We start from the raw sequence: 23910 nt of genomic DNA, 5'->3' as shown, positions 1-23910 counted from the left end.
GGCGGCCAGGTCATCAAATTGAGGAGCAGTTTTGTACGTCACTGAGAAACCGTCATTAAGTGATATACGAAAAACACCAACTTAATGTTGGTTAAAGGGATGGCTGGCGCAAGATTGTACATCTTAATGAGCCAAAATTGTATGATTTGTCGGTGTTTGTGACATAGTGTGGCTGATCTATTGCTTGCACCACCCCAACTTAGATCCTAAGAAATATGCTGATGACAAAAATTTGTTTTAATCCTCTGAAATATTGCGCTGAAAGTCATGCTTTAAGGGATGATTATCTAACTGGTAGAGGGCCGTAAATGGGTCAAACTAGCAACACAAATTTGGCTTTCAAGTAACCACATATTAGGTTCTAGAAACTATACTCCATTATTCTTATCACACCGCATGGACCATGAACGATAGCGCAATGATCTTATCGCAAGTCTAAATTGGTCTCTCTTTTTTTCTCATCATCCTCTTGTGAAACTTTCTTTTTTTCTCGTAATTTTGCAAATTTCTTTCAAGAAGGAAAAGGTATGCTTCTTTTTATGGAAGCTCACACTTTAAGATTATAGCATCGGTGTTAGTTTCTAGTGAAAAGAATTCAATATAGCTTTTTCTTAGGAGAATTAGTTAAATGTTCGAAGTTTCAAACGCATTCATTATATTTGTTTTTTTTTTTATGATACCCTGTAGGCGCGAAGACATTACAGATGAAAGTGGGAAAAACGGGAAGCGTAACAATGAAATATGGAAAATAAAGAATGTCGCGTATTAGTAATTCCTAATTATTCATTACAATGTAATATCTTATGAATTTTTGTAAGTAGGACAGATAATATAAACAAAATAACACCTTGATAATTCCTGTTAGTACAATGTTAACCAGTGTCGTCCTTAGTCGTTTTCAAGTACGGCAAGTAAATAAAATAGCATGTTAATTATTCCTAATTATACAATGTTAGCTAACGCATTACGGAAGAGTTTGTTCTCTACAATAGATACAATTTCACAGGGAAGAAGTTTCCAGTGCCGTGATGATATGGGAAAAAAAGATTGGTTGAAAGTGTTAGTGTTGCCTGTTTGAAGTCCGCCCTTATGGCGATGATCGATGCGGCTCGACAGGCAATCAGGCTGAGAAATGAAGTTAATGTGAAAGGAGTAATGGTAATAAAATTTGTGGAACAATGCCAAACGTGCTATTGTTCTACGAGATGCAAGTGACGGAAGAGGTAGATTTCCTTCATTGATGTTACGCCAGCGGTACGGCTATAACTTGAATATATGAATCGGAATGAATTATTTTTGACAAGCTCGAGTGAAGAAATAAGGTTTTCATGGTACGGGTCGCACACAGCTGCAGCTTATTCTAATTTAGGATGCACTAATGACTGCTAAAGTAATAATTTTAAGGATGGTGGTGCTTTGGAAAACTTGTGGTGTAAGTAACCGAGCATTCTATTAGCTTTACTTATTATTCACTCAGTGTGAATGTTCCAGGTTAGTTTTGCTGTTCTATGAACTCCTAAGTATTTGTACGAGTTAACGGGTTCTACAGGAATATTATTTAGATAGCAAGTAGGAAGAGTACTTGCGTTCTTCTGCACACGCATAGCTTTACATTTATTAATATTAAATTCTATTAGGCAAATGTTACACCAATAAATCAGATAGTCCAAGTCACACTGACGAGCATTATTGTTGTCGTTAGTAATTATTTATCATGCAATCATCAGCAAACAAGTGAATGTGAGATGTAAATGAAGAAGATATGTCATTAATATAAATCAGAAAAAGTAGGGGCCCTAGTACTGCTCTCTGAGGCACACCAGAGCGAACCTCAGTCAATGATGAATACTAATTATTCGTAATAACAAACTGATAACGGTTAGTAAGAAACCATTCAATCCATTACAGCAGGTTACTGTCAAGGTTTAAAAGATTCATCTTGAATATCAGCAGTTTGTGGCAAACCTTGTCGAACGCTTTGCTAAAGTCTAAAAATACACAGTCGGCACAAGAAGCACGATCTAAAATACAGTGTATTCCATAAGCGAAAGATATGAGTTTGGTTTCACATAAGAATGTTTCGCGAAAACAATGTTGAGCTGAGGTGAAAAATGAGTTCGAGTCAAGAAAGTTAAAGAGGTTACTAAATATCACATGTTCAAGAAGTTTGCAACTGACGTTGGTAAGTAAAATCGGGCGATAATTCAGGGGTGAGCTTTTCTTAACATATATATGCAACGGAACCACCCTCCCTATTTTCCATTGATCAGGCAGAGTACAAGTGTTTATTGATTGTTGGAAAATATTAGCAAGCTATGCAGAACTGAATGCGTTAGTGCTTTTCAGAAATTTACCACTGTTAGTATAATAAACGGGAGCTGAGTTTATAGGCAAATCATCAATCAGCCTAGCAATACCAGAGAAGTCAAGAACTATGCGTTGCATAATGAGATAGTTGTAGTGTTCCGTGTGTGGTGGATCAATGCTCAATGAAGTGGAAAAATTATTTGCAAACGATTATTTGACAATGTTTGCGGTAGCTTCACTTGGAATAACTTCACCTGACCCGTCTTTCAAGGTGATCGAGCTATCAGAAGACGGGTTAATGACGCGCCAAACTTTAGGATATCTGTCGTAAGCATGCCAGGTAGCGTATAGGATAAGTAATTCTCTTTAGCGCTTTTTAGTGCAGTTACGTACACATGATTGGCAGAAAAAAAAACGCCCTGAAAGGGAGATAATCAAGGCTTTATTATTATAAAGAGCACATATTAAGCGCGTTAGGGCACCATCACTAGCATTAAGTGACGAAGAAATGCCATTCATAAATTATAGCCTGCAATCGCCGCTAAGATTAGAGCGTGCCGTGGCCTTATTTGGTTGAATACTCGGATAATACCTGCAATGCCCGAGTGCTCCTATATACCGGCCATGATAATTCAGCTCAAATTCCTGGCTTACGAGCAGTGTTATCTTATATCACATCGGTTAGTTTACTTCTACTGTGATTACATTGCACTTAGGTATTATGTATAACGTCGCGTGATTCTTGGCGAATAAACAGTTCAAAGTTGGCTCCCGTGTATTTCGTTTGTGTCTCACTTCGTCCTCATCAGCTTAGCGCCGTAGCCTTTCTTTTTAAGTCATGAACCAAGTAGCTTGGCATCAAGTTTTCTGAAATCTTAACCGCTTCTAATGTTGAATTCAGCGGGAAGCCTATCTTATAGCATCCCCAACCATCGTAGTGGGCGCCGTCGTCCCAGTTTCCACTGCCCTGAACTGTCATGCCATTGACTCTGCCCACTGAAAACTAAGAATATGCTGCGTGCTTGGTGGTCGTTGTTCAGTCGTCATGCTGTACTTATCCAGCAGTGGTCGGGCCGACATTTTCGTATTTTCAATCATTGCCTCACTGGAGACCAAAGCACCCTCCGCTCTGGACACGACAACGATTGTAGAGTACGCAAAGTAATTTGATTGTGGATGTTCCTAGAATGTGAGAGAGAAAAAGAAAACGGTACAATACGAGGCCACCCATGGCATCGTCAGCAGCAAGGTTCTCAAGCGGCTGCGATTTTATTCGGAAAATCTACCTGGCCGCATACGTCTTGTAGCTGAGTTTGGATTAAATTTAAACGTATTGCATTACAAGCAACAAAGCGAGGGTGATCTCGTGCTTTATTTACTATGCATACATCTAAGAAGCTCATTTTGTTTACTCATCGTTTTTCCTAATTTCCTGCTATTCATATTGTGCTGAGCCTTGCTGCATATAAGTTTCACATTTGAATATCGCTTAGCCGCGTGGCGATTCCCTTAACTGAATACTTCTTAATCTACTCAGTTGCAAAATGTAAATTGCAAAATGTAAATAAGTGATCTGACCACTGGAATATCCTGAAACACACGCACACACGCACACGCGCGCACGCGCACGCACGCACGCACGCACGCACACGCACACGCTCCCACACACGCACGCACACACGCACACACACACGCACACACACACACACACGCACACACGCACACGCACACACACACACACACACACACACACACACCAGTAGAAAGCGAAACACTATGTTTGGCCTAAAGGAAAGGTAAATAAAAAGCGCATAAAGCAAGCAAGCAAGCAAGGTTTCAACACCTGCGAGCTTGTGGCACTGAAGCAGTTCCACGCTTCCCTAGCGAGCTTATGTCAACGCAAGGCTATGTTTACGTGTGCAGAATGTTGCCATTGAAAGGTAGCAGTGTGCAGAAGTGCGGCGTGCATTGTTTTCTTCAATGGCACAAAGATAAACTACGACAATGAAGCGGATCAGGCCAACAATTTGCGCGTATATTTGCTGCTTTATTTGGGCGGGTAAAGTTGCATTTATTTATTTATTTATTTATTTATTTATTTATTTATTTATTTATACTGCAATCCCCACAGGGGATTTTAGCAGTGTGGGAAACAATACATATGTAAGGAACCCTATAGCATAGGCAACGAACGCAATACAAATCAGGTCAACAGAGCTTGAACATGGCAGTGGCACAGCAAGATAACACATTTTTACTGAATACTTCAAACAAACGCCGGAAGTGATGATTTTAAAACTAGGTCATTTGTTAGATGATTCCATTCAACCACTGTTTGTGGAGAAAAGGAATGCTTAAAACAATTCTTACGCGTAGTAAATGAGGTTATTCTTCGGCTATGTCGTTGCCTATTAGCATAACCAGATGAAGAAGTAATTATTCCCGTGTGATCGGTCTTATAATGACCCTTCATCAGTTGAAAGTTGAAAAGGGAATTTTACTCGTGATACATGGTTTCTTTGCATTGATGGTGGCAGTTTTGCTTTTGTTGAGAGGTCTGTCACTGAAGAGCGTCCGAAGCTGTTATAAATGAAACCAGCTGCTTTTCTTTGCACCATTTCGAACTTGTTAGTGCCAGTTTTAGTAAAAGGGTCCCAAATTACACATGCAGTCTAGCATCCGCAGAATTACATCTTTATATGCGAGCAGGCATCCAGTGGGAGTAGAATGTTTCAAAGCCCTACATAAAAAAGAAGCTTGCGGTTAGCATTAGCTACTACATATTCAAGGTGCTTAGCCCAAGTGAGGTCATTTGTGATCCAGAGTCCGAGATACTTATAATGTGTAACTTCGGAAATAATTATGTTACTAATACCGTACGGAATGGCTACTTCATGCTTCTTACGTGAAATGGACACAAAAACAGTTTTCTCGAAATTAATCGACATTTGCGAGGCATCGCGGCAGTCGATAATTTTGCCGAAAAGCATCGTTCAGCAACTTCTGGTCAGTAATGTTGTCTATCTCGGAGTAGACTACACAGTCACCAGCATAGAGCTTAACCACAACTTCAATATCATGCAGCATATCATTAATGAATAAAAGGAACAAGAGCGGTCCAAGGACCGAGCCCTGGGGAACACCAGAGTCTACCGGAAGTCGTTGAGATGAATGATTATTAAAAACGACAAATTGTTTTCTGCCATCAAGGTATGTTGCGAGCCAATTAATTAGTCTGGAGTTTTTCAGTATCTTGTTCAATTTGTAAGTAGTTTTTTGTGACAGACCCTGTCGAAAGCCTTTGAAAAGTCTATGAATATAGCATCTATTTGTTTCCTATTGTTAATTGCCTTCACAAAGTCATGCACCGTTAAAACTAATTCGGTAATTGTAGCGTAGCATTTTCTGAATCCGTGTTGATGCTTTGTTAGTATATTATTGTTTTCCAAGAATTCTGAGATATTATTATGGATTATGTGTTCCAAAAGTGTACATAGCGTAGATGTTAATGAAATTGGTCCGTAGTTTTGAATGCAGTGCTTTTATACTGTTTCATGTAGTGGCTTCACTCTGGCTGTCCTCTGGTGACTCGGTACTTGTTACTCGCACAAGGACATTGTGAACAGAACGTGCAAGTACTTTGATGTCCATTCTGAATAAAGTTTTAAAAATGTCTTTGGGAAGATGTCCGGTCCTAAATATTTTTTAGAGTTCAGTTGTAAAAGCATGTTTAGTAAACCTTTTCGCTTATTCGAACATCGGGTATAGGCGGCTCAAACATATCGAAAGGTGGCATTACATGATTATTATTTGTATAGACGGATTTAAAGTGTTTGTTAAACGCATTTGCTATTTCTTTGCTTTCGTGAACTGCTTACCATCAACATGAAATACAACACATTGCTTGGAGGTCGGAGAAATAGAACGCCAAACTTTCTCTGGAGCCGTGGTTACGAAACTTGGTAGCGATTCAACATAGTAGCGTTGTTTGTCGGCATGCATTTAACTTTAAAGCTGAGAGGAAATATCGTCGATCTTTTGTTTTACTGACTGCATGTTTTCGATTTTTCTGTTTTCTTTACACGTCTTGGTTTCCTTTGGAGCCGCAATGTTTCGCGGGAGACGCAGGGAATATTGCGATTTTTCTTTTTAATCGAGAACGGGACCAAAGCGATCATTGCACTCTTAAACTACTTTTTTAACCTGTACCACAGCGACAATACGTCTTCCCTGCTACTTGAAAAGTCGTCAAAATTAATCGAAAGTATATCAGTAATTGATACATCATCGACTCGAGAGAAGTTTCGGTAAGATGAACATTCAGATTTCTTATCTAACACGGTGTCTGTAACGACGTGTAGTACATCCTCGTGATCCGATATTCCAGATGCTATCTAGCAATTAGTTTTTGCACTAATTGATTCGCTGACAAAAAAGGTCAAGCACTGATTCAGAACTGCCTTGAATTCATGTTCATTGTTCCACAATTTGCAATAAGTCAAACGCAGAATCAATGTCAAGCATAGCTTCCCCTAGAGGGTCACGTTTTTTAAATGAGAATGTTGACTAGTCTAAATTCGGCAAATTAATATCTCCTGATAATATAATAGAATTACCTGGCTTCACATTGGTATACAAAAATTGCCTAAGCTCGTATACGGCAATGATAAAATTAGGGGGTCGGTATATCGCTTCAATAACCTATATAACATTTGCATAGTAAGCTGTACAGAAAACACACTATACGAAAATTCGCAACGATGATTTAAAAAAGTATGCTAACACCCCCCCCTCTTCAATCACGGTCTTTTCGATACGAACATTAGCCAGTGGAAACGAGCTCACTGTTAAACACAGTGTCATTGGGCGAAGTCTCAGTCAAGACTACAATATCTGGGTTGTGCAAGACCAGAAGAGCCTCCAACTGAGTGGTCTTGTTGAGTATATGGGTTGTGCAAGAACAGAAGAGCCTCCAACTGAGTGGTCTTGTTGAGTATACTCCTACAATGGACATTTAATACTTTCAGGGTCCGAGATGTCTTAGTCAAAAGTCAGTTTCAATTTTTTAAGCCTGTAGCGAGACCCCTTTGATTCGTCCCTACCAAATAAGGCGGTATGAATGCTTAGTTTATCGACAATTAGTTTTACCTTGGCTCTGTTTTCTCCTTGTTTCCCGCAACTTTTCCACAGGTGTTTTCCTATTTCCCGAACTCTCTTTAAATAGTCCCCGGCTATCGATATTCCGGAACCTCTGACCTTATGACATGATCGTAGTGCTGACATATTTTCACAAAAGTCGAGGAGTTTAAGAATGACTGGTTGCACCCTGCCTGCTTGCTTTTTCCGCACACTATGGCATTTCTCGACGCCATTCACCGTTAAACAAATTTTTTTTCTGAAAAACACCATCGGTTACTTTCATTTCCAGTTCCTGACCAGGCTCCATGCTATCTTCCTCAATACCATATATGATCAAGTTATTCCTCCTCCCTCTGTTTCCCATGTCGTCCATCTGTTTCCTAACTGAAGTAAGCTGCCCCTGGAGTTCTGATATTGCGGCTGCCATATCTTGTACCTTCATTGCTAAGACTTTCAGGCTGGATAACTGTCCCTCAATACCGTCAATCCGTTTCGTTAAAGAGGAAGGTTTATCCTCTATCTTGTTCTGGGATACCTGCAGACACTCCATTGTTGAATTCAACTTGCTCTGGCCAGATGGTATTTCCAATAGCGCCTCTTTTTCTGTCTGAGAAGGATTTGATTCAATATCGCCGCAAGACAACATATATTTTGATAATGAAAAAAAAACATAACACAGACAGCTCTGTACACCCAGTGGGCAGGGCAGCAACACTAAAAGACGGTCTTCACTTCGGTAACGATGTTCACATTTAGAATCACTAACCTGCAGCGCAAAGGAAAAAGGATTGCTCAGCATATGTTGCCGTGTCTGCTACTGCCATGCCCACTGGCGAAGAACGGCTCCGGCTGTAGTTTTATAGTCATTCGAAGTGTCACGTGACATGACGTTGCCGATGTCGCGAAACGTACAGTCGCTGATAGCCAGGGATGATCCCGTCCTTAGATGACAGTGCCTAGAGTAGTGTCTCTGATACAGCATCGAATTCTTTTAAATGGTCGCCACGTGTCGTTCGATGAAATTCATGCGACGCCAGCAGAGCTGCGAGCAGCACCTGCAGGGCAAATCAAAAAGGACTGCTGAGCATGTTGCCGTGTCTGCTGCTGCATGCCCAATCAGACAAGGCATACTAAACCTAGAACTTTCTTTGGCTTTCTTGCGGTAAGTTGTCGTAGAGCATTCTTTGTTTGACGTCTGCAGCAGGACCGCGCATACATCTGGAACCTACTTATACGGAATATTTAAATATTCACTTAGATTTTAAGTCTCATAACCACGATCTGGTTATAGGATATCCTTACTGGAGGATGCCAGATTGATTTCGGCCGCCTGCGAAATGTTAAGCGGCACATAAATCTAAAAAAACGGCGCGTTTGCTTTTTGTCCTCATCAAAACTCGTGCGCAGTGGCAAGAATCGAACTCTGGACCTCGAGCCCAGCCGCGCAACGCCTTAAACACTCAGGCTACTACAGCACGTAAGACTGATGGAGTCATATGTAGTAACTCTACAGATGTAACGGTGACTGCCTTTTTTTATCAATTACTCAATAAAGCGACAACAGGTACGTTAATATTATGCATTGTATTTAACAATGCATAATGCAATGCAATGCAATGCGTATCATGGCCACGCACGCTTATATCGCCTTCCGTTTCTCTACCACGGGTGCGCTTTAAAACCACGGCGTTGCAATTTTGCTCTCCTTTCCTTCCTTCTTCTCCGCCCTTAAACTGGCTCTCTTAACTACTACACGCAGAGACAAAGCAACAGCGCGCGCATGCGATCCCATAGATGAGATGAATATATATATATATATATATATATATATATATATATATATATATATATATATATATATATATATATATATATATATATATATATATAGAGAGAGAGAGAGAGAGAGAGAGAGAGAGAGAGAGAAAATTATCAGTCATAGCTCTCGTAGTATAGCCCTCTGGGCCGTTTCCTTTTTTTCTTTCGAAAGTAGTCCTATTAGGGCTATTATAATTACACGAGGGTATTTCGCCCTCGTCAGCAGCAGTCCTTGAGGTAGTTATTCTGGCGGCTAGCTTCCCACGCTATGCGTGCCGCCCCCGCAACTGGTTAAGCTGTTCCTAGACGCTAGAGTTATACTATGTCCGCGCAACCTTGAGCGATCGGAAAGCGCGTTTTCCCCTCTTGGCCGGAGGAGAAGGGAGGCTTTGTTTCCGGCAGCAGAGCCCTCCACGTCTCAGTAAGGTGCCTGGTGGTGGTCTCGTGCGGACGATGCCCTCTCGGTGAGCGCATATTCCCCCCTCATCTTTTAAGAGGTTCAATACTTACAAGCATTTGTCTCGCAAACCATATTTATTTCAAGGGAATTTTCCACGCCTCAATAATTTCTCTCGTCGTATTCGAGTGCTGATTGCCGTGCTATCGTTTGATAACGAAGCTTTCCCTCAAGTCTAAATATTTTAAGGCAGTTTTCCTAGTCTCTAAAGCCACTCGAGTTCGCTCCCCTCCTCGGACGGCCATTTTTCCCAAAAAAGTATGCCTTCAACCACTCGGAAACTGACTATCGCGGACAACATCAGTCTCTTTCCACGTAAGTATGAGGCTCGGAGCAGGAGCTATGGCGCTTGAAAGTAACCTGGGGCCTGACGAACCAACCGACTGAGCTATCTTTCCGGGCGACATCCAACGGTCACGAGTTCAAATCACCTGTTATGTTCCTTTTTTTGGTTATGCCGTTTTTATGATACTACAAGGAAAGCGTGACGGCTTGCGCAGGAAGCAGTGGCTGCATGATATTCGCCGAAAGAACTTTGTTCCGACAAAGAACACTGTTGTTTGCGAGCTGAGGCGTCCTTCTTATAGCTCGTAGCAAAGCATCCCGTAATGCTGCATTTTTTTTTCATTCTTCCGGCCTGCTCACCAGCGTTTTTGTTGCCGTTGTCCTCAATATGCTTAATATTCTGGGGTGGCCCCCTCACCTCGCATGTCGCTCACTGTTGTTATTCAGTCGGAAGTGCAGCATTATAGATTCTGCTTTGCGCCCTGAAAAAATTAGTGGCTAGTATACCTGTGGTATTGCAGGTGATGAGCGTTAGCTAGTCAACATTGAGTTTTTTTTAAGTTTTAAGGCGAAAGCCTTTGGATCTCTATGTTTCCAGGTCGCGTTGTAAACTGGAAGTATCACGTGACCCAAGGGAGGCCAGAGGTGACCCAAAGCGTGTCCACCCCTGTATAAGAGAATGATTACCCAAGTTAATTAATCATTAGTGATTGACATAAGGTGGATTAGGGAAGATTAAGTTTGATTAGAGTGTATTAAGAAGAATTAAGATGCATTAATAAAGATTAAGGTGGGGGGGAGGATTAAGGTGAAAGGTTGATGAAAGGGTATGAAGACCGATTAGGGTGGATTAGGGTGCATGAACAAGGATTGGGGAGGATAAAAAATGGATAAAGGAAGGTTAAGGTTGATTCATGTGAATTAAGGTGAATTAGGGTTGATAAAGGAGGATTAAGGCCGATTAGGGTAGATTACGGCGGATTAGGGACCATGGCGCTGGATTAGGTTTGATAGAGGTGGATTAGGGTGTATTAAGGTAGATTGGGACTATAAAGAAGGATTAAGTTGGATTAAGGTGCATGAATAAGGAGTAAGGTGGATGAAGGAGGATTAAGGCGGATTATGATGAATTAGGGTGGATAAAGGAGGATTAAGACCGTATAGGGTAGGCTAATCTGCATTAGGGGCGATGTAGATTGATTCGATTGTATTAAGGTGGATTGAGAGTATTAGGCTGGATTAAGCTGGATGACGGAGCATAAAGATGGATTAGAGTGGACTAAGGTGAATTAGGGTTCGTTGAGTATTTAGACCGATTCTTCTACCATAATCCTCCTAATGCACATTAATCCACCGAATCCGCATTCATCGACCTTAATCCTCCGTCATTAACTTTAATCCACCATAATCCATGAAAGTCCATCTTAATGCACCCTAAGCCACCTTCATCGACTTTAATCTACTCTAACCCCCCTTAATGCACTTTAATCCTCCTTAATCAACCCTAATGCTTCCTCATTCACTTTAATCCACCATAATTCACTATAATTGTCCTTAATTCACCATAATCCACCCGAATCCGCATTCATCTACCTTAGTCTACCCTAATCCTCCTTCATTCACTTTAATTCACCCTAGCCCACCATAATCCTCCTTAATATAACAATCTTTATTTCTCACTTTCCACATAATACGGAATAATGCACCTTAATTCTTCTTAATCCACGATAATTGTCCTTAATGCACCTCAACGAGCCTTCATCTGCCCTAATCCATCTTCATCGACCTTAATCCAACCTAGTCCTCCTTTATGCACCCTAATTCACCTTCATTCACCCTGATGCACCTTCATCGACTTTAATCCACCTTAATCTTTCTCAATACCCACGAATTCATCTTAATCCAATCACTTATCAATCATTACTTTGCTAATCACTATTCATCTCTTATACGCGGCTGCACATGCTTTGGTGAGCTTCCCGCCTTCCTTCGGTCATGTGATATTTTCTGTAGCTCACAACGGGACCTTGAAACAGAGGTCTAAGGCTTTCGCCTAATAAGCCACACACAAGGGGATGTGTCACAAGCAATGCTAGATCAGACGCACGAAGTAAATCATCTGATCATGTGGCAGAAAAATTGTCTGGAGTATAGAACTCGCCTGAAAGCTCCCTTTACCTCGGTATACCTTGTTCATACGGCTTCAAGAAAAAAGCAGCCTCCTCATAAACGTTGCCTCCAGCATGATCGATGCTGCTATTAGCATTTCTCAAAATTTTCAACCCCATTGGGGCGCGCAACTGGCCCAAAATAACAGTCTCAATAGAATCCTGCCGCCCGTCCGCGGGAGCCCAGGAGGAAAAGCGCGCCGTGCGCAGCCAGCGGGAGAGGAGAATGGAGGAGGAAAGCGCCGTGAGGAGGAGAGTGTCGCTACTTTCAAATTATCAAGGGGTTTTAAGGAGCCCCACAAGGTCAAGACGCCGCTCGCCGTCGAAGGGCAGGAGCCGCTCTAGATCACGTGAAGTGCAGGTGCGCTTCGAAGGAGGAGGGCAGACGCCTGGCGACAAGACGACATCTGGAACAGCCTGGGCCGACAAAATGAAAGATACTGTGAGGGCTACGGAGAGCGGTGCAGGGCGGCCGGTCGGAGATAATGATGCCAGGATAAAACAGATAATTAAAGAAGTGACATATCTGAGAAAGGCAAATGAAGAACTTACTAAGCAGGATGTAGAACTTCCCAAGAACTCGCAGACTAGCTCCACAAAAGTAGCAACAGCCAAACCGGTGAATAATGACAACAGTCAGGAAGAAGAAAGCACACCAGCTCCAAAGAAGCGGACAATAAGCCCAGTAGAAACGACAGTGTGCTCTGCTTTGGAAGAGACTAAGGAGGCGATTAAGCAACTCAGAGATGCCATAGAAAAAGTCGATAAGTTATGGAAATGGAGACTGACGACTGAAAAGAGGCTTACCAAAGTAGAAGCGCAAGGCGAGGACGACGAATAGCTACCCTCAGAAGCAGAATGCGTCAGATCGCTCTCTGGCTCGACGGTGTTCTACGAAGCGAACTCTAGCGGGTAGCGGTATGGCGGCATCTATAAGCAGTGGCTAGCAGGGGGAGCTTTACCGTGTGGCAATGGAATTGCCGAGCATTTTATCACAAAAGAGCAGCTCTGGTGCAGTTAAAAAAAACATCTCCAGATAAACCGAAAATAATTAATACTGCAGGAAACCTTGGCGGATGAGATCAGTTTATCCGGATACAAAGCGACATGCAGGGGCAAAGAGCTGGGTAGGGGGCTAGCCACGCTCGTAGATAAGAAAATACCATACATAGAACATGATTTTTGCCATGGACTAAACAAATTAGAATACTTACTTGTGGAAATAACTTTGAAAAGGAATAGAAGCAAACCGCAAAGCCTCTTTCGTCTCAATGATTATAGCAGCCCTAGCGATATGATTATAGCAGCCCTAGTTTCAGGACACTTCTTAATAACACTATGGCTGTTACTAAGCACGCTCCATTCATTCCCATACAAAAAAAATATTGAGAAGGCATTGAATTATTATTGGTCAATGTTGAGTTTTTCATTGAGGAATTGTGGAAATTTTGTTGGAGAATTGTTGGGCTGACTGTTGAGTGGTCTTGAATATTGGCCACTGAAATTTAATTAAAACACCATTCGGTGTCTCAATGTTGAATAATTGTTAAGTTACCATTGAAATTCCGTTGCGCTTAGACGGCTCGTTGTGTTCATTTTGTTGAATGGTTGTTGGGTTACCATTGATGCTGCATTGAATTGACGTTGTGGTAGTTCTGTTGACCTGTTCAATTAGTTGTCACAGCACTGAAAAGTACATTGTGGCCCGGTTGAGATGACATTGAGTTTCAGATGTCTCCATTGAAATATGATTGACATTTCGTTGGGCTAGTGGATTTTTATTCATATATTGAAATTGCTTTGCTATTCACACTTGCATGCACCGGTGCCTGTTCGTAACTTTCACAAACACAAACAAAAGCAAAGGAGAGACTGATCAATTTGAAGTACGTTTATTTACACTAAAGATGTGTGCCCATGAAACATTATTACAGTACATAAGGCACCACTACATCGATCCTGGAGACAATAGGCTAGTACCTACAGCACTCTTAACAGTGTAAATACATCTAAAAACACATATACATATGAATTCAATCAAAACGATCATTGTGGTCTTCACTTGCGACTTAAGTTTGTGACTACAAGGCAAAGCGACTCAAAAGGCAGGGCTTAAGCATGCCCTTTTAACAACCAACTTTGAACACGAACACTTGAAGCTGCTTGCGTGTGAATACACACAAGACATCTGAATACGTTACATTAAAATGCTTCGCACACTAATCCGTCACAGGAACAGTTACGGCTGACTGTGAGAAGGAAAAATAACAGACTTGAAACAAATGACTTCACGTAAATATATACAAGCTTTAGCACACGTCTTTCACCGCGATTAAAATTTAATGATTTACCAAAGTAGACTTGTCTGAGCTTTTTGTCTTCCAGATGTATATATTTTCAGGTTGCCCAATTATTTTATAAGATAACATCACTCCACTTAGCTATTAATTGATGAGACATCATTTAGAAAATTGTCGGGCATGGTGAACACCCGAATCATGCTTCTGACGAGCCAGGTTTGCAAGAACAGTACACCATTTCTATATGTTAAATTGAGGTACAGAAGAGTTTGTTGGTGGTATTTCCTCAATTTAGTGAGCTCATGTTCAGTTAATTTTTCTGGACTTGCACACAGCTAATTATAGCACTTTTGGGGGCCTTTTTTACTATACACAGCAACTAAGTGGTACCTCAGTCAATAAAGAGATAAGACAAGGCTAAAACCTTGAACGATAAGAGAAAAAATAATTATTTAGCCCAGAAAATTAGTAGTAACACACGGCTAACACAATTCCAAAGTGCCAAATAGATTGTCACCTGCACTTGCAGTATCAAGTACCCCAGAAATAGTCATAAAGGATTGGAAAAGGTTTCAATGACTGCACAGCCAGATAGGTGAGACAGTGAAAAACGCAAATGCGTATACGAAAAACCAATGACCTCATTTGCGCAGGTAAAATGTTATTAAAATGCTACCAGAATCCTATTGCATAAAATACATAAAAGTTGCATAAGAATTGGGACAAATCAGTAACAAAGACGAAGGGAGATACAGCACCCGTGTTGAAAAAAAATTACAAGTGATATACATGCATATTTAAGCTCAAGACAATTCTTTCTCCAATATATACAAAAATAACACATGCACTGACTGCATAAAAGAAGGTTCCTGCGCCTGGAGAATGCAGCACAGTACAAAGCAGCGTCATGAGAACCGAAAAGTAGAGCTTAGTATGTTTAAAAAGTACGAATACTTGCATACCTACAGGCATGTGACGTGTCATGCCTTGAATGGATAAAATTCATAAATCTTACACAAATAAAGTTACCATCAGTCTTATTGGCTTCCTCAGAGGACTCCTTGAACTTGAACTAGAAAAATGTACATCAGTGTTAAAAACAGAAGAGATAAGACCCTATAGCGTTCTTCCTGAAATAAACAGCGCAAATATTTCATGTATCAAATCTATGGAAACTTCGCCGATTCGGTGTGCATGTATATTTGACAACCACCCAAAAAGAGACTAGAAGGGTGAATTAAGGTAGGAATACACATGAACGCTGACTCGACTAGAAGTTTATTCGTGAAGACAAAGATTTTAATCACATTGGCCAACTTCACAAAGAAAAAGCCATGGATGTGCAGCAGGAACGGCCCGGCACAACAAAAAAGGACCGAAAGACATGTCCTGTAGAACAAACATGTGCGTCAAAAAAAGAAAAAAGAACACATGAAAACTGTTTGTCCTGTAAGTGATATTAACGAGAAATACTGCAGCAACTCTTTCCCACTAAAGGTCACAGAAATCTTGCTTATGAATTTTTCTTCGTTATCAATAAATAATTATTCCATAAGTCCTCTTGTGTTCTGGTCTTTGTGATGAAACAACCGTTCTTTCTGCTCTATACCTCAACACCAGAGGAGTTCCAGAAGCAATATTTATTGATCACAAACGAAACAAATGCATAACCAAGTTATCTGTTGCCCTAAGTGGGAACACATGCAGTTCTCAAAAGTATTTCTCGTTGGGTAGTATCCCTCATCGGACAAATATTTCGCTTTTTCGAAGGATTTGTCCGAATGTTCTCGTTTTTCTCGCACGTTTATTCTACAACATGGCTTTTTCATATTTTGTTTCTTGTCGCTCGTGGCTGTTTCTACCACGCATGCACGGCTCTTTACCTTTGTCAAGTTGACCAGCGTCTTTAATACCTCTGTCTTCAAAAATAAACTTGCGCTCGTGTGTGTTCCTACCTATTTCGTCGTCCGCCTCTGTTCGCGCTGCTGTTTCCAGTACGCACGTATCACTTGGTTAGGCTGGTAAACATTCTCGCAAGCAAAAAGAAATACCTCCCAAGCCAGAGCATATCGAAAGTAAGCCTTTACAGCGTCAATGCGGCAGCTAGTACACCACATAGCAGCACAAAAAATAATTAAAAATCCCACTTGATGGAGAGTGGCAACAGAGATGCGAGCTTGCTAGTGAATCAGCCACATATCAACGGGTGTCTCTTGCACGACGCCAAACTGCTCTTGACGTAGAACACTTTAGCATCTGGGTATTTGCTGCATGCGTAACCTGCAAGAAGGGAATGCGGACAGAAAATGAGATTGCGTGGATTCAGAATCTGCCACACACTGCACATAACTACGCACAAAATAGAAGTACACACTATACTGGCAAGTAAACATTTGCGACTCTTTACGAGTGCTGTCTAGAAAAGGGAGAAATGGGTTGCTACGGTAAATGTTAGCTAAGACACGCACAGCGATGTTTCACAGCGGGGAGAAATATTCCCGGCTCTCGCAGAACCAAAGACCACGCGACAGTGCATAGCCGATACCAAGCAGATATCGAATCTTTGGGTAGAAGTCCAGCAACAGGAATGACCTAAAGATACGCCGAGAGCGATGCGAGCGTGAGCGTGCCTGTACGAGTGAGAAGATGCACCGCTTCTTTGAAGCTAGGCGCTCCGGCGTGTCTCCGATGATCCCACGCGATTTGTGTGCAGAACGTCGTGTACACGCCCTTGCGCGTTTTGCGCGGTGGCGTCTGCGCAGTGGGTTAGCTTCATGCACGCATCACTCTTCACCGCGCAAACGGTGCTCGAGGCGACAACGCGCCGAGTGGCGCTCCTTTCGCTTCTGCAAGCAACGCACATTCGGATCGGTCCAGCTCAAAGGGGCAGCAGAGAACGGTGGCATGTTTCGGTTATCGCCAATTAAAATTGTACAGTACGCCTTCAACGGAAACGCGCCACGCTAGATAAAGATGCTTACTGTGGTAGTTTTGGCGGTGATAGGCGATAAGGCGAACCCGTCGGCGTCTGTGTTCTTTGGCGACGTCGTCACCGCACCTCTGTTCATTTGCGCTGTGTATCCGTGTACAGTCACCGCGCGGAAGCTGCGACTTATCGGTTGGCCGTTCTCCGCAAATTCCAGAGGCGAAATATATTTTGCGGTGAGCCCCATTATTAGGCGCAACCTAAATCTAGGCGCTTAACCGCTACGGCACAAAAGGTGATCACACTAACCGTATGGTATACGATGAGCCACTACGGATTAAAAAATAATAATTATGACGTCCTACGTGCGAAACCAACGATCTGATTATGAGGCAGGTCGTAGTTGGGGACTCCGTATTAATTTTGCCTACAATGCACAATGCACGAGCGTTTTTGCATTCCGCTCCTTTGGAACGCGGCCGCTGCAGGGATCATATCCACGACCTCGAGCCCCAAACTGCCACGGCGGCCGCCATAGTTACGAAATGCGTAAGCGTGACGTGCAACACCGCCTTCCGGTACGAGTGTGGTACAAAAGTAGCACAGCTGCACACCTGCTGCACAATTAGTTGTCGCGGTTCTCATAAGCTCGCAGTGTCTGCCTAAATACCTTGAAAGGCAGCGTGCCTCTCACGTATCGGAACGCGATAACAAGCGCTTAGACGACCCACGTGAGCCCCTATGAAAGATGGCGTAACCACTATACAAAATTATCCCTGCTCAGAGAAGCTGATCCTTATGTTCCAATTGTGTTCTCTCATACAAATTAAGGAAAGGTCATTAGACAGGAACAAATGAAGCAATGCAATTTTACGCACGTGGGGCCCCGCTGCCTCTTCGCCTACTATTGCTTCAAACGAAGTGACGGCGGCAGCGAGCGTTAGTATCGCGCGCTTTAGCTCCGGGGCATACGGTTTGCTTGAAGAAAGTGAACGGTGTGCTTAACATCTAACGCTTGTCAATGTCAAAATAGAAAAAAGGCTGTGTGGCCAAGAAAACGAAATTGCTTACCTATCTGCAGAAGTTCGACTGCGACTGTTTCGGGGTGCCTTCTCTCCAACAGGCATCATGACCTCTGCCGCGCAGCTCATCAAAACAGCCAGGCTCGCACATCAGTCGAAGACTAGTAGCTGGGTCAGCCAACGACTTCAACGGATAAACGTCCCACTTATCGTCGTTAAAGCATTTCACTAAAATGTGCGTCACGATGTCCGAAAAGAAAAAATATTTTCATCAAAAAGCACGAGGCGTGATTCACTACACAACGGCAACCAACTGAGTCCGAAAGCCGTTCACAGCTTCACTATCGTATGGAGTTATGAAAACCCTTCAAACACAAAGTAACCGTACGGAAAAACCACTAATAATTAGTAATAATTTTTCATCCACTAACCTTCATAAAGTTTTAAGAACAACCTAATTTGTAGCGTAAACAATAAATACTACGACCAAAATATGCGACTACGAAACTAGCGGTAACGATGTGTACTGTTGCAAAAGCGTGCTGAAAACGAAGCTACAACGGTTGCAACTGCGTGTGCGCCCACACACACACACACACCCGAACGCTACCTTGACATTCGTAGCGCCACCTAGAAATAAAAATTACTACTAATTTTATTGTTTTTACAAAAGTAACGCTACTAGAATAGTTTATAGCACCTTTGCTGATGACGAGGTGACAAGTAAGGTATGATAAGAGTCCGTTACCTGTATTTCTTTAATTCCCCTTTGATGATCTTCTGAACATACGGGACCTGTCCTGCAGGCATGGGAGACGGGAGGACGACAGTTCGGCGAGGCTCAAATAAATCGCATGCTTCTTGCAAGGCGAGAGTCGGGAGCAGCCGCAGATATAGCAATTAGTTGCGATACTGTTGCGGTTGTTTCTGAATCAGAAGCTCTTTGAAGTCAATGGTTATAGCGGCTGCACGCTGCGATCTCAAAGCGTGTTCGTTGTTTGATCTAGTACCACGGCCGTTGGATAAAAAAAGCTATATTTACTTTCCGGACAGAGGGTGCGACGCAGGAAATTTGAAGATCTCTCACGTGTATGTTTGCAGCGTGTGCGCCGCTTGCATCCCACGGCTCCCACAGCGCGTCGGATGCTCCAAGTAGCGTCGTCGCGTGTCGGCGTTTGTCTAATCGCCGGCCGCGCTGCCGCCGTGTCTGCTTTTGGGGAACTCCACATGCGCGTAGTCACCGTGTTTGCGAGTGCACTTCGCATTCTTCTGCTCCCCGAAACGTGCTCATTTTGGATCGTACCAATTGCTATGTCATCTAGTGTATGTTAAAACGACGGTGGCATTTGTACACCGGCGAAGAAATAAATCGTTGTGAACTTGGGCGGCCATGAAGCTAGTCTAACGCTGCAGTTTTTACAGAGCGGAAACGGCTACGAAAGTGGGGCGGTCCCTGAGATTGGCGCTTGAAAGCTCCAGCTGTAGCGACTGCACGAGGAAGTGGCACGCTGCGCACGCGCCAAGCATTTCAGAACTTACTGGCTTTCGAACGATAGGAGCATGCGCGCGTTCGTGGCCTAATGGTTGGAGCAACGGGCGCGACGGCCGACGTTCAATGCCACCCCATCGGTCACACATTATTTTCTTTTTATGAAAACGAGGCGAAAGAACCTACCTGCCGCAAAGTGACAGGAATGAGGTTGGAAAGCTTCGCATTAAATTTTTGGAATGTCTTCATATGCGAGTCCTAATTATTGTATACTGGACTTAACTGCTACACAACAAAGAAACAACTACAAGAATCAACACAAATTACCCAATAAATTGTTTATTGAGAACACTCAACGGTAATATTGTTGTGCAAGTGCTGAGCGAACTCAATTGCTTTTGAAAATTTGTTGAAATCCGTTGTTTCAACAATTCCCCAACAGTACATCAATGGTTAATCAACAGTGATTTTTCTACGGGTTATTGGAGGGGATTTCAAAGCCCCACATCAAACCTAGGGATATTGCTGGAATACTAAGAAAGGGGAGGGACTTTGGCAGCTAGCTACAGATCTTAACCTCTCTCTCATCACTGACTCAGCTTACCCCACTAGGTGGGGTACATCTACATGCAGGGAATCCACCCAAAACCTTACTTTTATATCAAATTTAGCGAACGCTGGCTGGAATACCTCCAATATTGACCGGGGTAATGATCATTATATATTACAAATACTATTGGAAACACCCAGTAATTAAATAAAGCATTTTAATACATTGACTGGGATCTTTTTCGGAAAGCAATGAAAAGTAGAGCTGAGACAGATACAGGTCAAAAGAAAACACTCCAAACTTGGAACACTCAGCTCAGGGAAGTTGTAAAGGCGGCAAAGAAGGATAATACCACATAGGAGGATATCGAAATCTTGGACAGTACGCTGGCGCACTTGATTGGAGCCAAACAATCTATGTTTAAAAGATGAAAAACGCAACGGCTGAACAGGAGACTCGGGAAGCGCATAGCATTTTTGAATAGGGAGATTTAAGAACAATCCAGAAATTTACAGAAACAACTATGGGATGAGCTTTGTAATTCCATAGATGGTCGACTCAAACGGGGTGGAAATCGGAACCTACTTAGGCATTTGCTTCATGAGAGACACGGAATCTAATAGGAGAACAGCAGTAGCACGACTCGTCCATCCTGAGAGTCAGGACACAACGGAGAAGACCATTCTGAAACGGCTCGCAGCTAAGTATTTTCCGCTTAAGGATAGCAATGAGAGTACCGACCAGCCTGAATATACAGGTGAAGACTGTGAGCCTATGGATCAAGACTTCACAGAAAGGGAAGTTCGCGCAGCCTGGTACGACCTGAACAGTAGATCCGCTGCCGGTCCAGATGACATTTCCAATTGGCTGTTGAAAAATCTGGGCGATGATTTTATAAAATATTTTACAGAGTATTTCTACGAACTCTGGAAAAACGGTGATTATCCAAAGGAATGGATAATTGCTAACACAATTCTTATTCCCAAACCAGGCAAGCAACTCAATCTAGATAACCTAAGACCCATACCGTTAACATCATGTCTGGGCAAAAGCATGGAGCATGTCATACTCAGTAGACTCACTAAGTATGTAGAAAACAGAAATGTTCTTCCGCATAACCTGATCGGTTTCCGTCCTGCACTTACGACTCAAGATGCAATGCATTTAATCAAACATCACCCTATTTTTGCTAGCGCGTTACATACGAGGGCTCTCCTAGGTCTAGATGTAGAGAAGGCCTTTGATCGCATCAAGCACAGGGCTATATTGGATATCCTCTCGGAGATGGGATTGGGTAAGCGATTGCACCATATAGTCAAAGCCTTTTTCGGTTGCCGTTCTGCTTGTCACAGGTTACGCGAACTGCAATCGACAACCCTGGAACTTGAAAATCGTGGGACACCACAAAGCTCTGTCCTATTTCACATGTTATTTAATTTGGCAATGTCAAAAGTGGCTCGAGGTCTCCCGCAGATTGAGGGTATCCACTTTGCTATATCTGCAGATTATGTAACAATCTGTAGTGCCGAAGGTAATATGGGACAAACAGAGACCAAACTACAGCAAAGCATTTATGTTGTGGAAACAATACTTCAGGGTATGGAACTGAACTGCTCTGCTAAAAAATCAGAACTATTGGTACTACGGAGCAGTAAGCGTGGGCGCAAGCCGAACGGATATATCCCAGAGGAAGAACTCCGCATTGATATATACGCCAAGAATGTAGAACCAATCAGGCAAGTGGAGACTATTAGAGTGCTAGGACTTCTTCTGCAAGCGAATGTATCTAATTGCAGGATGATACAACATATCTCTAACAATTCAGAAGAAGTCATTAAGCTTCTGCGTAGAATTACCAACAAGCATAAAGGGCTAGGTGAACACAGTGCCATAAGATTGGTACATGCATTCGCCTTTTGCCACTTATCGTACGTCGCAGGTATGCTACAATGGATACAGGCTGATAAGAGCAAGCTAAACGCTTTAATCAGACGGCTTATAAAGACTGCACTAGGACTTTCCATCAGCATGGCCAATGATAGCTTATTGCAACTAGGACTGCAGAACACACTAGAAGAGATAGCTGAGGCTCAACAGGTGGCTCACCAGGAGAGACTAATGGGGACACGACCTGGGAGGGTGCTACTTGAAGAAATAGGCGTATAAATTAACAAGCACAGCAACAAAAGAGAATTATTACCAGAATTGCAGCGGGACTACGAGAAACAATAAAGACGACCCCGTTCCCTGGGAACATGCACCCGACACATAACCTCGAGAGACGGAAGGGAAGGGCCAAGGCACTTCTTCAAGAGATAGATCAACATAAGCAGCAGGTGGTGTTCGTTGACGCTGCCTGGGTTAAAACTAAGGATGCGCATACCTCCGTTGTTGTAGACAATCAAGGTAGCATACGGGATTCCATCACCGTTTAGACATACCAAGGACCCAGCAGTAGCAGGACAAGTGCCAATCGCCTTAGCCATCCGGGCTAATTGGTGGACACATATCTACAGCGACTCTAGAACAGCCATCCGCTAGTTTACTAACGGATATGTGACACGGATAGCAACAAGATTACTAGAGAAGGTCTACAGTGAGAGGATCGAAATCTGCTGGTTTCCTGCACATCTCGGGGGGGTGGACGGAGCTCGCAGAAACCTCAATGAGGTTGTGAATGAAGCAGCACGAGGACTTTCTAGCCATGCTCTTCAAGACCAAGCAACTTACACTTCACCCGGGGAACACGGGGATCGATTATCAACATACAACGAAATCACGAAGCACTAGTATTTGCGAAGGGAATACACATTGCCACACGGTAAGCTTTGCAGAGCCCAAGCGGTCACATTACGTTTGCTACAGACAAGGACATACCCAAGTACAGATTTTATTAACAGAATCTATCCGGAGAGGGAAACTCAAACCAATTGTAAAAAGTGCAATGGCATCATGACTCTTGATCACATGCTTTGGAAGTGCTCCGCGGTCTTCACAGACTGTGACCAGGAACAAGAATGGTGGCGGCGAAAGCTACACATTGAATCACTCTCTGACGAATTACGAGCAGTCCAGAAGGCCCGCGATGTGGCTGAAAAGCTCGGCCTGACAGTCACAACGTGGGAGCGACACGCGTGAACCAAAGCTTGACCTTCAGGACTCAATAAAGTTCTTCACACCATACTATACCGATCACCACACCGACTGGCAGAGCTGCGACGCGCGCGGCAGGCCTGCGCGTCCCGGCGAACGTTATGCGCTTGGGGCCAACGCTATGGATCGCTTGAGGCCAACCCTTTGCGCGAAAGCTAGGTTTCTGTTTTTGGTTATCATTTTACCCTTTAAGCTGGCAGCGGTGCTGGTGGGGCTTCAACATTTTTTTTTCTGATTTCCTCTTAGCACTCCCTTCGCTGTCGCTGTCTCTCCCACCTATCCCCTGCTCTGCTCTG

Source organism: Dermacentor andersoni, chromosome 3 (genome assembly GCF_023375885.2).
Source record: "Dermacentor andersoni chromosome 3, qqDerAnde1_hic_scaffold, whole genome shotgun sequence".
Taxonomy (NCBI): domain Eukaryota; kingdom Metazoa; phylum Arthropoda; class Arachnida; order Ixodida; family Ixodidae; genus Dermacentor; species Dermacentor andersoni.
Note: the sequence above shows the minus strand (reverse complement) of the source record.